The following is a 14387-nucleotide window of genomic DNA, read 5'->3' as shown; positions in this document are numbered from 1 at the left end:
GCTTTCTTTGGGGGAGGGGCAGGGTAGCAGTGAGGCACTGGCCCTACTGTGCTGTGCCTGCGCTCTGAGATCCGAGAGCTTGCTGAGACACTGTGGGGGAGGGGTGGCCAGGTCCCGAGAGACTCCAGCTGTTTGGGGTTGTATTCTTCACCCTCGGTGTTTTTAGCTTCTCTACTGGGCTGCTGACTTGCTGACGGAACAAAGTATCTAATCCTGTAGCAAAGCTCTCCCTGCAGAGACTGCTGCTATCACTCCCCACCCCCTCTCCACTCTGCTCAGCTCTGAGCCGCCTTCCAGGCTCTCGCTGCCGCTGCTGCCCGCAGTCTGCTTCTGATCTAATAACCGCCCCCGCCCTCGCGCAAAAACAGACCTTTCTTGACGAGTCTCAAGGATGGTTTCTCTTGGTAATTAATTGTATGTTTTTTTTTTCAGTCGAGCATTAATTCAGAGGCATGAAATGAAATGGATAGTGAGAGAAAAGCGCGGAGGTTACACAGCAGTGTGCCTCCTCTCCGCCATCTTGGCTGGAAGGCCTCAATATTTCCTCATGATGTTTTTATGTTATGCCTACTTTTATCCCCTGAAAAGAGTCATGCATAATTTTTGAACTTCTGTAAGATTTCTTGATGACATATGTGATGAGTTTTTATGAGGCATTAAGTATGTCTACTTAAGCAGAATGTAGAAGCACTCTTCATATTTCTGTTAATTCCATTGTATTGAATATACATGCCTGTAATATTTATTATTAATTACTAAATGTGATGTTATATTCTTAATGTGAGAATATACTCACAATATTATATTTTATTTACTTCTTATTATATCATTATTATCATTTTTATGAGTGTAACTGATATGTCATTCATTGAATATAAACTTAGAATTATTGAATGTACTTTAATTATTTACCTATCACCATAGTATATTACATTGTCTGTCACTTTTAGTGTTTTTAATTTAAATTAAGTTTTATCACATAACTACCTTGTCACTTGCTTTTTTTGGCATTTTTTTGCAGTCGTAGATAGATTTTTTAATTTCAAATTTTTGAAAAATGTGCTGACATCAGGTGGTGGAATGTGAAATATTAACAATAACAAAGAAGCAAAGAAGTAAATATAAAGAACAGTTAAGTGGAGATTGTCAAACATTGAATTTAAGAATTATGGGAAACAACAGTTAAGTATTACTGAAATTTTGAATTAGGGAACATGGGAAAATTGTGTTATGATCAAGATAGTGATAATGGGGTATTTTACTAATGATGGAGGAGATCATAAATTAGACATAGCTACTCAGTGAATAGAACACTGGGCTTGGAATTAGAAAGTAATCTTCATGAGTTGAAATTCTACTTAACCCTATTTGACCTTTATATTTAAAATGAGCTAGGCAAGAAATGGCACACTACTCTCATATTTCTGCCAAGAAAACCTTCCAAATGGTGTCATTATAACAGAAAGGTAGAAATGAATAAGGTGGAAATGATACAATAATATCAAAGTAGAATTGTTTATAGGACACTTGAAAGTAAGAGATTAGCATCACAATGGATTGTTTTTCTTGTTTTTAGTTTGAAACTATTTCATATTAAATATATTTTCTTGCTCTCATTTTCTTTCTACATATGTTACTATATATGCATACATACATTTATAACTATGCATATGTGTGTATACTCTCCAAAAGCATCATTGTTTCTATTTTTTTTTTTTTCTTTTAAAGGGAAAGTTCAAACTACTTACAGCGAATGGAAATAATTCATTTGATGTTTCTCATGGCATTTTATTCTGATTGATCCTCATGCTGCTTAGATGCTGCTTAAAAGGAGTGACATATCTTAATCTTCTATCATCTATTTAAAATGTTAAAACTACTAAATAAAAGGAAGTATATTTCTGGTTATTAATTTATTAATACTTTTTCATTTTAAAAATTTAATTCACTTTTTAATTATAGATAGAATTTTGATTTTTGTTAAAGAGATAGCTTTTTTCCTTCTTTCTTTTCTTTCTTATAAAATCTGGTCTGTTTTAAACATGTTTATTCTTAGTAAATGAGAACATATTTTAGTGCTTATTACCATTTTGTGTTTATCACACATCTTAACCCAAATCCAAATTAGATTATTTCTATAATTGATATTTCATGCTCATTCCAACACAGATTTCAAATCTTGATTATAATTAGTAACATGCAAAGTATTTATTTTAAAAGCTTTTCCTTCTGTCACTTTGGAGCAGGTTGGAGATATTACTTTATTATTCTGGGGATCTTCATATGAGGTAGAAACATATCGGGAACCTTGCCAGCATCAATAGTTCCCTGATCTTTTGCCTCGTTCTTCCTATTCCTTTCCTTTGAAACATTGCTCAGAACATTTCTGTTCTGCTTTTTAAACTGTTTTGGGGTATGATGGGAGTAATAGGCTCTCTCTTTCTATAGTGATAAGGAGAACTGAGGATCATCATTTGGTCCATCTATGTACTCTCAGATTCTGATCTTAAGATCTTAAGACTCCAATACTGTCTCCATCTTTTCCATCCACCCTTTAGACGAACTTTCTTTTCTGTGGTGTGATTTTGATTTAGAGTGGGAACTCTTTGCCTGACATATATGAAATATTTAATATTTGCTTCTTAGCTCAATAATTTAAATACTGCAAATATTTAATATGTTTTCATTCATTCCTTCTTGTTAAAATTTTTTCTAAAGTTTTCTTTTTCATAATTTTAACATAATTTATTTTAAATTTGATAAATATACTAATTTGAAATTAGTGATTTCAAACTGTAAAATAATTATAAAGTATAAAATGTTATCGATATAATATCTCTTTTTTTGTTAAATATTAATTTATTTTATTATCCAAGACAAATAAGCAAGATATTTTTCTTTGTTATTTTTAAAAGCTCAATATTTAAAAGCTCAATTATATAACAATAATTATAATTATACATATAATAATATATAATTATATATATATATATAATTTATTTTTCACTTCACCTTTGAAAACTTGTTTTACTCTTTTTCTTTTTGTAATTTTATAGCTTAATAAAGCATAGCTTAACAAGATTTCTTCATTCTGGGGTAATATACTATGTCTCCTCTTAGTAATGTTTGATATTATATATATAGGAAAGCTTTCTCTCACTATGTCCACAAATTTATACTTTATTTATTTTTGTTGAGAGGCTGGGTCATTTTAGATATCTAATAGGATCCCCATTAATATAAACTTTTCCTATAGATTTGTCTTCTTAATACACATTGCATACTTATCAGTGTTTTGTTTTCATTCTGATATAGATTAAGCTTGTTCGTTAATTTCATTTTTGTTATCTGTGATTTCATTTAATCATTTGATTCACTTGATTTGATAAATTCAATATTGTTTCTAATTTTAAATATCACTTTTATTTTTCCTAATTATTTATCTCAACCTACATTAAATGAATTAAAGTCCTCATTTATTTATCATATGTATTATTCACTTTAATTCATCATTTAATTTTTTCCAAATGATTTTAAATTGATGCTTTTTTTTTCATTCTAAAGGATTTATAGGACATTAGGTTCCATCTTCTTTAAGAATTGGGGTAACTGAGGAAGAAATGGGTTAACTTTCTTGCCCAAGATAATGGAGACAACTTTGTAGCAGAGCCAGGATTTTAATTTTACTCTTGAGACTCCAAAATCAGTTGTTTTTTCAGGTACCACAGGGCCTCTAAAATTATAAATATTTTGCATTATAGAATTTTTTCTTTTTCTTTCTTTTTCTTTTTTTTTTCGTTTGTCCTTTTGTCTTTATTCTTTATTGTTATTATTAGTTGTTTTTTGTTTTTGTTTTTGTTTTTTTGTTTTTCCTGAGGCAATTAGGTTAAGTGATTTGCCCAGAGTCACACAGCTAGGAAGTATTAAGTGTCTGAGTCCAGATTTGGACTTAGGTCCTACTGACTTCAGGGTGTGTCCTCTCCACTGTGCCATCTAGTTGCCTCTACATAATTTCTTTAGTGTTACAATTAAATTTGAATGGATTTGAATGAACACTGAATTTTCTTTTGAGGAATGGAATGTTAACACAGAAAGTCTTAGCAAACATGACTTCTGTGGGACCCAAGTTTACTGTTTTCTCACAGAGATAATATATTTAATAGGAGTATTTATTTGATCAGGCTCAGGCACAATTAGGCCTTTCTTCTCAGTCTCATCTGGGTGGTCCAATGGTAGTACAAAGAAGGAGTGGGACTAAGAATTAATAATCCCTGCTCTCTCCTCAGATAGCAAAATTTCCTGGCATTTTGGTGTGATATTCTGTATGAAGGAAGGCATTCGTTCTCATCTAGGTCAAAAAGAACTGAAGCATCCATTCTTTTGTCTTAGGCAATAGACGGTCCTTAGGTCCTTGATAAAGTCCACTTACTGTAGCTAGTTGAAGGCCTGGGGAAAGAGGGTTTATGAATCTGCAGGTCTCAGATAAGGTAATGGAGTTGGGAAAAGGGAGGATTTCACAGTCTTTTGTACAGTCCGTACTCTAGAAGATAATAGGAGATATTTTTCTGATAATGGTCATTTTTAAGTCAAAATTTGGTCCTGATATGTTTAGACAAGCACAGAGCTGAGTGATACATACATAGCACTAGGTGCTCAAGTATCCTACAACTAAGCAGGTGTCAAGATAAAAAGAAAGATAGGATTATAGATGCCTCTTTTTGGGTATTTAAATATTAACTTACCAATGATTCAAGATCCCACAATAACTGTACAGTTTTGCTCTTATGCCAGTAGTTGAAAAGAGATCTGAGAGTAAAATACAACATGTATTGACAGTTATATATATTCATTATAACAATGCTTTAGTGAATACTTTATACAATTTGCCACCAAATGTGTTTGATATGTTTTGCCATGTATCAAAGGATATACATTTTTATATAATTCTTGCCTTCATAAAGTTTTCCAGCTAATAGTGGGATATGTTGGAAAAAAACAATACAAATCAGTATATGGAATATGCATAAGAAAGATGCAGAATGTTGTGAGAAGTTTGGGGAGCAGGGGCAACGGGCTTTTACTACAATTCTACTGCAAACTTCAAACCCCATTAGTGAAATATAACATGCCTTTTTTGTTGAATGGAATATATTGTAATTTATTTTTTTTTTTTAATAAGAAAGAATTTAGAACCAACAGAGACTTTAGGGCCATTAAATTCAACATGAGTGATATATAGATAAGAAAAAGGAAATACAGAAAAGAGAAAGGAATTGTCTTTGATTACACCCAATGACATTCTGATAATTTTTTTTTAAAATCAGTTTTCAAAAAAACACACACAAATAAAAGACTTTTCATTTTATATTACATTATTAATATTGTATCAATTAAGTGTAGATAACCAATAAAAAGCACTATGAATTGTAGCTTTTGCAGACTGCTAAATTGTAAATATCCAATATGAAAATTTAACACTTGGGTCTCAAGTGTAGGCTCCAACACATTTCTGAGTCATATAGTTAATAAATATTAAAGATATGATCTGAATCTAGGTCTTCCCTATATTTATAAACAATTTTGATTTTTGTTCTAATTTTAAAAATTCAACACCCTAATCTTTTATATAACAGATCATTCTTCTTTTATGTATAATAGTGAATAATAAAAGAGAAAATTACATATATAGGAAATTTGAAGATCTGTTCCTTTTACAAAAGCAATATTAAGGTATGTTTACTGAAATAATTTCAAGTTTCTGGATGCCTTGTAAATTATTTAAATGGAGTTGGAACAGCTCTTGGGACAAGAATGTGTAGTGTGATATTTTAGAGGTACTGAATTTGACTTTGTGCATCTTTGTCTGAAGTAAGGTCACTGGGAGATCATTATCCCAGATATCCTCATCAGAGCTCAACAATGCTTTAGTGAATATTTTGACCTAGATATCAAGCTTTTCATTCAAAGATGGAACCATTGTATTGCACTGGCAACATGATAAGTAGTAGGGAAAAAGTCACAGAGAATTGATGGTTGAAAATTCTTTTTATTGTCTTTATTCTTTTGTTAGACCAAACCACCTCTCATCAGGGACCAAATTCATTTGTAATTCATTTTCTTGACCCAGCTGGTGGAGTCTAATTGTAATTGCAGTATCGGCCCAAATTACCCCATGCTGTTGTGGGTGACTCACTTGTACTATACTCTACACAGTTAACAAGAATAAAGCAATCCTCAGTTCAAACAGCTTCCAGAGAAGTGAACACATGGGGCACAATTTGGATCTGGATTCAGAGAATATGCTCATTAAAACCAATGGGTATTTTGCACAAGCAAGGACTCTGGTATTAGGCCTGTGGAGAGGATGTTACTATGGAAATAGCTATTGTCGCTAGACACATTTATGTATTTCTGACCTACATTATCTAATTACATTTACCTTCCTCAAAGGGATGTTATAAGGATTTATTAGTTAATTTTTGTAAAGCATGGACAAGTAATAAAAATGCAATGTAAGTGCTAAGCTGTATTATTTTATTTTCCTTTGGTATGCCTTAAAGACAATTCTATGACAATACTCCACATGCTTTTCAGATTTTTTTTTTTTTAACAATTTCAGTCTTTAATACCTGAGCCTTTTGATTTTCCCTGGCTAGGCAAACAATGTCTTTTTATAGTCCATTAAATTCAAATTCAATTTTGTATTTACATTTACTGGATACATTAATTGTGATTGATTTTTAAGAAATGAAATAGTAAAGGAGGAAGTTATTGGCTTCATTTGCACTAAAAGTCAAAAGTTTTCTCACTAACCATTGCTATAAGCCTCAGTTTCCTAAAACATAATATCAAGATGTTGAATAAGTTAACCTCTAAGGTTTCTTCTGATTATGCTTTGATTTGAGTGACTTTTTTTATCTCCCCTTTCCTATCAAGATAAAACATACATTTCTTGGAAACATTGCTTGCCTCCTATGATATATTAATGCATTGATTGTGTATGGGGAGTTGAAATGTTCTTTAGGCACCATCCTGGGGATCATTTATATCCTACTTTTGCTCAACCACATGAATGATATTTTATTTGGATGTCTGGGGAATAGTGTGAGCTGTTGTATGCTTTCAGTTATGTGATGGCTTAGTGCTGAAAAAGCTTGGTACTTTGATGATGAGGAAGTCCCCTTATTGGCTGCTGAACAAGAAGAACTGATGACTCAGTAAATAATTAGAGGCAATATTTCCAGCCAACACTAATAATAAAACATCCTCTTTCTTCCCCCTCCTCTCTCTTTCACATTTATATTCACTCAAGTTTTTCACAGTGTTTTGCATAGTTTCTCATTTGATCTACATAGCAACATTGTGAAATAGCTTTTTCTAGTCAAATTCTCAAGAAATTGCAAACTGAGGATCAGGAAAAATAGAAAGCAAATTATATGAGATAAAAATGAATGATAATAAAAAATAACCAGCATTTATATAACATTTTGAAGTTTGCAAAGTGATTTTACAGAAGTTATCTAATTTGATCTTTATAGCAACCCAATACAGTAAATATTATTTTTGCTATTTTACAGATGAGAAAAATGAGGATTTAAGTCACTTGCTTAAAGACACACTGCCAGTAAGTGTCTGAGACAGGAATTTAACTAAGATTTTCTTCATTCCAAGTTTATCACTCTATCTACAATGTGACTTAACTGTCTCTGTATCAAGGGTTTATTTTCATCAATCATTTCCTAAAGTACACCTTGTAAAGTTCCAAACAATATAGGTTGCAGTTTTTTTTTTTTTTCCAATTATGCCTTCCCCTTTGGGTTTTGAACCTAGCGTAATAATTTAATAGAATAAGCAATAGCATTGTGAGTCTACTATCTTGGTGCTTTCCATGCTTTTGTATCAATGCTCTATCATTCTTAGCAAAGGGAAAAGGTCATTTATTATGATTTTCCTCTTCTTCCTTCCTTATGTCATTTAACAAAGACACCTTTCACTGCTATCCACTCCTTCAACCAACTCACTTGAAAAAGTTATCCTTTGTCACAGCTTATCCCTCCGTATTCACTTGTTTGGTTTATTGTGAGAATCAAAGGAGACAACAATTTGTGAAACATTTAGCATAGTGCCTGGCTGTCAGGATATTTTTTTTAGCAAATGCTAAATGTTAAAAACAATAATCTTTCCTCAATCTATATTTTTCTTTATACCTCTGTAGAATTTGTCACTGTGAGCCACATCTTCTTGGAGGGACTCTCCTCTATGGGTTTTTATGACATTGCTCTTTTCATTTTCTTCTTATCTATCTGACTGTTCCTCATTCTCCTTTGATATACCTTCCTTCACTTCATACTCACTAAATTTGTGTTTATCTAGTGCTCTCTCCAAGGTTCTCAAACATTTTATATTTATACATTTTTAATCAGTAATCACATCATTTCTCATGTACAATAATCATCTTTCTGCTTATGATATATATATGTATATATATGCACATATATACTTATGTATACACATACATATGAACATATTGGGCTTTTGCATAATATACACATGTATAAGTGTGCATATATATATGGACTTGTATTTGTGTACAAACATATATGCCTTGAAATGTAAAATATGTATATATATATATATATATATATATATATCAGAGTAGATAAATATATGGATGTAGAAATATTTAAGTGTATATTTATACACATGTATATATATGTATAAATATGTATATATCTAAATCTAATGATTTATGATACATGAGATACAGTCTTGTATCAACAGTTAACTCTTAGAAACTTCAAAATTAGTTTTCCCACTGCCATCTCAACATTATGACATACAAAACAGAATTTATTTTCCATCAAACTGACTACATTCTTAATTTCCCTATTATTATCTAAAAACCCTCATTCTCTCAGTAACTCAGGATAGTGTCATCTTTTGAGTTTTCATTTATATTTATTCCCATTTACAATGTTTAAAATCATATAATTTCTACTATCACAAAATCTCTAATATAAATCTCCTTCACCTTGCAGTAGGTGCTAGATAATGGTAAAGGCCATTATTTTCTCCCACCTAAACTACTGAAAAATCCTTCCCATCAATAGTTGTAGTTCAAGTTTATTTTCATCCCTATCCACCCTACTCCCCAATTTGTCTCCAGTGGGATTTTTTCTAAAGCAGGGATCTAATCATATCACATAACGCTTTTACCCCGACCCAAAGCAAACATTCAACCAACCCTAGTTACTTCATATTACCATTAAAAATCAGATATATAGTCCCCTGGTTGGTATTAAAAATCCTTCATAATCTGATTTCACCTTGCTTTAGCAGTCTTCTTAAATTTTATTCCCCTTTATTTTCTAATCTAGCACTATCACGCTAGTTGATATTCATCATGTGTGATATTCCACAACCTAATTCCATGAATTTGCATTAATATATCACTTGAAGGCTTTCCTTGTTTATTTCTACTTCCCCTGGATTTTTTCAAGATTTTAAGTCTCAGTTCAAATGTTATCTTTTGGAGAAATCCTTTCTCAATCCCATCATATCATTAATGATTTTCCTTTGAAATTGCTTTTTATACTTTGTAAACGAAGTGCAGATGCACACATACCCCCATATGTATGTATGTGTGTAATAAATAAAAATTTCATATATGTATATAGATTTTTCAATTTTGCCTTCCTCTTTAGGAAGCTAGTTCTTTCAAGTCTGGGACTTTTTGTTTCTACTTGTTTCATTTCCCAGGGTTTATTTTGGTACTTGGTACATGCCATTTTAATGTGTTTATTGACTGGATACCCAAAATCTTGAGATGAGATGTTAAGCCTAAAAACTTACTACCGCCTCTAGTAGTGAGAAGCATTGACAATGCTGATACATGGTTTCTGGTGTTAAGGACTACAATTGGGTGAAAACATGTAGCTAGGGTTTACTGACACAGAAATAGCAATTTATTTTTTATTTGCGTCTGAAGTTAGATGCAACTGTAGAACAGCTTCTTGGCTTTGTTTCCATTTTCCCCAGTGACCTGCTTGAACTATTCCCATATCTGATTTCTCATGCCATCTTTTGTATCTGATATTCTGCCAACTAGCCTGCATATTCTCGTATCTAGTCAGAAGTGTGAATGTACCACCATTGTTTAGTGAATTCCATGTGTTTGTGAAGAATGCATTTCCCAATAATGAGATTTCTATTTTGATTTAAGAAAGCAAGGCTTTGTATTAGAACTTCAATCATGTTATATTGATAATAACCTTCTTTTTGCTGTAGAATATAAGATAAATTTAATTTCACTTTCTAGTATTAGAGGATTTGTAATTGTATAATAGGACTGGTTATTCTGCTATATTCAACATTAAATTTCTCTTGTAAAGACCTATTGTTACCTATTGGGAAAATAAAAAAAAGATAATTTTGTTCAGATAACCCAAGGGATAGATGCACCCATTTAATCAAAGTCTAATTTTTGACATTTCATGATATCAAAAAAGATAAATTACACAATAAAAATACTTGATTTCATAATGTATGTACAAAACTTGGTCCATTAGCATTAACAATATAACACTGGTAGCATTAGTTGGTTAGAAAGAGCTTTCTATTTTCATAACAAATTATTTTGAGATCAAGTATTATCATCGTGTAAAGAACCTGAGCTTGAAGGTAGAATACTTCTACCCTGTGACCATGGAAAAATTATTTTGCCTTTCTATTTATTATTTAAATGAATAAAATTAGAGTAGATGGTTTTCTAAGGTCTTTCTACCACTGAAGTTTAATATACCAGTTAATTTCAAGTCCTGTTGCAAAATATAAAATGTTAGTATTTTAATTTATTTGTTGAAATCCAAAGTCATTGTTATTCAGAAATACAGCTAATGATTGTATTGAAGTCAGTTTGCTTTTATTTAAACATTTGTGTAAATAGGATCTTAATAAGTTCTATAATTCATCTTCTGGGCCTTTATTAGTCAACATTTCTGTCTTAATCTATCAAGCATATGCTTATGTAGTAATAGCTAACATTTATTTTGTGCTCTAAAGTTAAAAAAAGCTTCCTTTGAAATCATATTGTGAAGTATATTTCTCTAAATTTACAAGTGAGGAAAAGTATGTACCCAGAAATAATATGATTTACTTAAGGTCTCCCAGATAGCTCATGTACTCTAATCTTTTGAATCTAAATATTCAGCCCCTATTATATGCTACCTCAAAATAAGTTTAGGGAGCTTGAAATTTAGTATCTTGTTCTTAGCCTTTCCAGGTTTTAAACAGCATTGAAATAGTCCATTTATCATTATTTTGAAGTCAAGCTGCAAAGTCATTGTGACAAAATTCTCTCACAAGTGTTTGTTTTCAGGAAATATGAAGAAAGTGTTTTCCTAGTGGCCTCCCACAGAGGACAACAAAGTGGGTACATAGCAGAGAAACAGGTGAAAATAAGATTCTGAAGACCATTGCAAACTCTTTCCAAGGGGTATTTATATCATAGTTATTGACAGAATACAGGTATGATTTATAATATATTTTAAAATGGCAATACTTTGGGCAAGTAGGTGGAAAATTTATGCTCACATTTCATAGTCAGGAGGAAAGGGAAGAAGGGCAGACACTACAAAGTTTATAATAATCAAACTGTTTTCCATTTAAAGAAGTTTCACAAATTATTTTCATTTTTATACAACCTAACCAGTATAAACTGTTGCTAGTGGTCACTCATTTGCTCATATTGGGTACGATATTCTTCTAAACTCCAAACAATTGCATTCTCATTACTTTCTTTACTCCTTTACACAATATTCACTTCTAATTACCGATGTCAGCTTGTGCAGTCAAGAGTTTTCACAACAGCCTGTGTCTACCCAAATGTAATTCTTTGTATTTACCTGTCCTTCAAGGTCCAGAAAGTGCTCTTGACAAAATATGTATTCAATTTTCCTTGTTGATGCCAGTCTATATTGTTCTTTCCTTTACTCAAGACCTCTTTCTTTTTATATATTTTTATTTGTTTTGGTTTTGAAGGTTATAGAGTTGTTAATTTTATAACCTAAGAAGCATGGGAAAAGAATGCATATTTGGGATCAAGGAATACTCCAGGTATTACATCCCTTGGTCAAACTTCAGGTATTGACAAGCAAGTTTTAGGAATCTAATAAATAAGCAGCATAGGTGGAAGAAATGTGGAGAGGGAGCTTGGGTGGCAGAATTTCAAGAGCTAGACCTCCAAGACCCATTCATTGATGACTCTGATGTGATAGATGATTTCCTAGATAATTTGGGAGGTGGTTCCTCAGTCCCCACTTTTTGGGATGTGCACATTTTCATTGTCCATCACTTCCAGCTCAGTTTTCTGAATTGAAGTGGTCTACAAATAGAGCTTTAGGTGTCCCAGTAGCAGGCAACTGGTCAACAGTGTGGCTATGGGATTAGCAATGTTCTTACCATTGACATGTTTACCTGCATTCAGAGCCATTGTCTCAAAAACTGCATATACATGTCCATAATTTGTTCCTCAACTATGCTAGCATGGATATCATTGACAATGTTGCCATGAAGATTAGGCATCACCATGACATCAAATTGCTGAGGTGGAGATACAAGCTGCTTTGTGTTGTTGCTTCTTACAGCACTGAAAAAAGAGGCTATCTCCCAGTTTTGTGATGTTGGCCTTGTGGACAGCAGATACTTTCTTGCACTCAGTTTCCTGAGCCAGGCAAAAAGTATACTCAGCAGTACACAGGTATTTTATGTTGGTGATGATCATCAAGCTCTCCACTACACCTGAAATACTCTTATGTTCCAGGCTGCTATACTTTCCTTCTGTGTCATCTTTAACAATGAGGATGCCTTTGCCTTTATAGTGAATCACCACATCTAGCAGGATCTTCTAGTGAATGACACTGACATAGAGATCTAAGCTGCTTTGTAGAATATTGATATGGAACTTATAAGATCGCGGCAGATTGTGGTCGGTTTCAGTGTTTACCTTCAAAACTACATGATTTCATCAGATAGTCATGATGGCATTGTGGATGTCTTCTTCATTAGCGTTTGAGCTTACCTGCTCATTTGCTAAATCCACAGGCACACAGACATGTCTAAACACAGACGTAAGATGCAGCATGAACTGACATCATTGCCATGAATCATGGTCAGAGTTTTTTAACCTCCACACTTGACAGATGGAGCTTCTTAAGAGAACCTAATAGTACCTAGTTTAAAACGGCCATCATATGATTACTGGTGGCTGTCATCTTGTAAGATCTTTTTGAATAATAATCTTATGTTTACCTAACAAATTCCAGGTCCCAACAAAATTTTATCATAAAAATAAACAGTGGATTTTTAGAATCAACTACATGGATTACAGAATTGGAAAAAAATATGGGAATAGTTTATTTTATGCATAAAACTATAAGTGATTAGAAAAGAATGTCCAAAATGACATAATTTTAAATCTATACAAAAGAAAGCTGAATTCAGAAAGGTAAAAAGATCAAAATATTAAGGACCAAAATCTTCAAGAAGTAACATCAAAGAACTAAAATTTTTAAAGTACTTAATCCTGACCTCCATAACTATCATCCTGCTTCAGGCAATAGATACAGTCAATACAAGAAACTTTGCAGGAATGTACTTCAGGGTCCAGTTATGGGAACTTTCCTGTTCTTCCTTGATCTCTAGTAATGGCTGCTCCTGGAGAAAAACCAAATACAAAAAAACTCTAAGGATTATAAGTGGCTGACATTCCAACACCAAACTTTACATCTTATAAGTAACCAATGGAAAGGTCTTTAGATTTGATGGAAAACCAATTGAACTAATGCAGGATTTTCCCAAAACTGATAAGCAATCAAAGAAAAGTAAAAATTGGATATTTCAAAAACAAAGGACCTCAAGGTACAATCTTTGACAAAATCTGAAGTACGATTGAAAGAAAATAACAACAATAAAACATCTAACAATATTGGTAATAAAATACTTGATTTCTAAACACTTCAAACTAGAGGGTAAGATCAATAATTATGATCATCAAGATGAAGGTAAGACAAAGTAATTTAACTGCTATGGAAATGGACACACATTAGACAAATATGCAAAACCAGCAAATGTTTTTTATACTTGTAGTAGAATCTATTCTCTTTCTACTACAGGCTTCATGCCACCTTTATTGCTTATGTAACACACATTTTTAAAATGTTAGAGAAAATTAGAGGCTTTCAATAATAAAAAAATAAGTAGTTATGATAATAAAAGGTTTGTTTCTCTTTTATAACTTTGCTTAGAGAATTGCAAAGTGTAAAAAGCCTCATACCACAGGATAGACATTAGGAACACTTGAGGTTAAGGATATGGTTAAAATGCTAATT

The 14387-nt window shown here is 32.2% G+C and overlaps 1 pseudogene; it reads right to left on the bottom strand.

Moving 5' to 3' along the window:
* Window positions 1–12232: 12232 nt before the first annotated feature.
* Window positions 12233–13271, bottom strand: LOC127544278 (isocitrate dehydrogenase [NAD] subunit gamma, mitochondrial-like; annotated as a pseudogene).
* Window positions 13272–14387: the final 1116 nt, after the last annotated feature.

Source organism: Antechinus flavipes, chromosome 1, assembly GCF_016432865.1.
Source record: "Antechinus flavipes isolate AdamAnt ecotype Samford, QLD, Australia chromosome 1, AdamAnt_v2, whole genome shotgun sequence".
NCBI lineage: Eukaryota > Metazoa > Chordata > Mammalia > Dasyuromorphia > Dasyuridae > Antechinus > Antechinus flavipes.
This window is presented reverse-complemented; position numbering and strand designations above follow the sequence as displayed.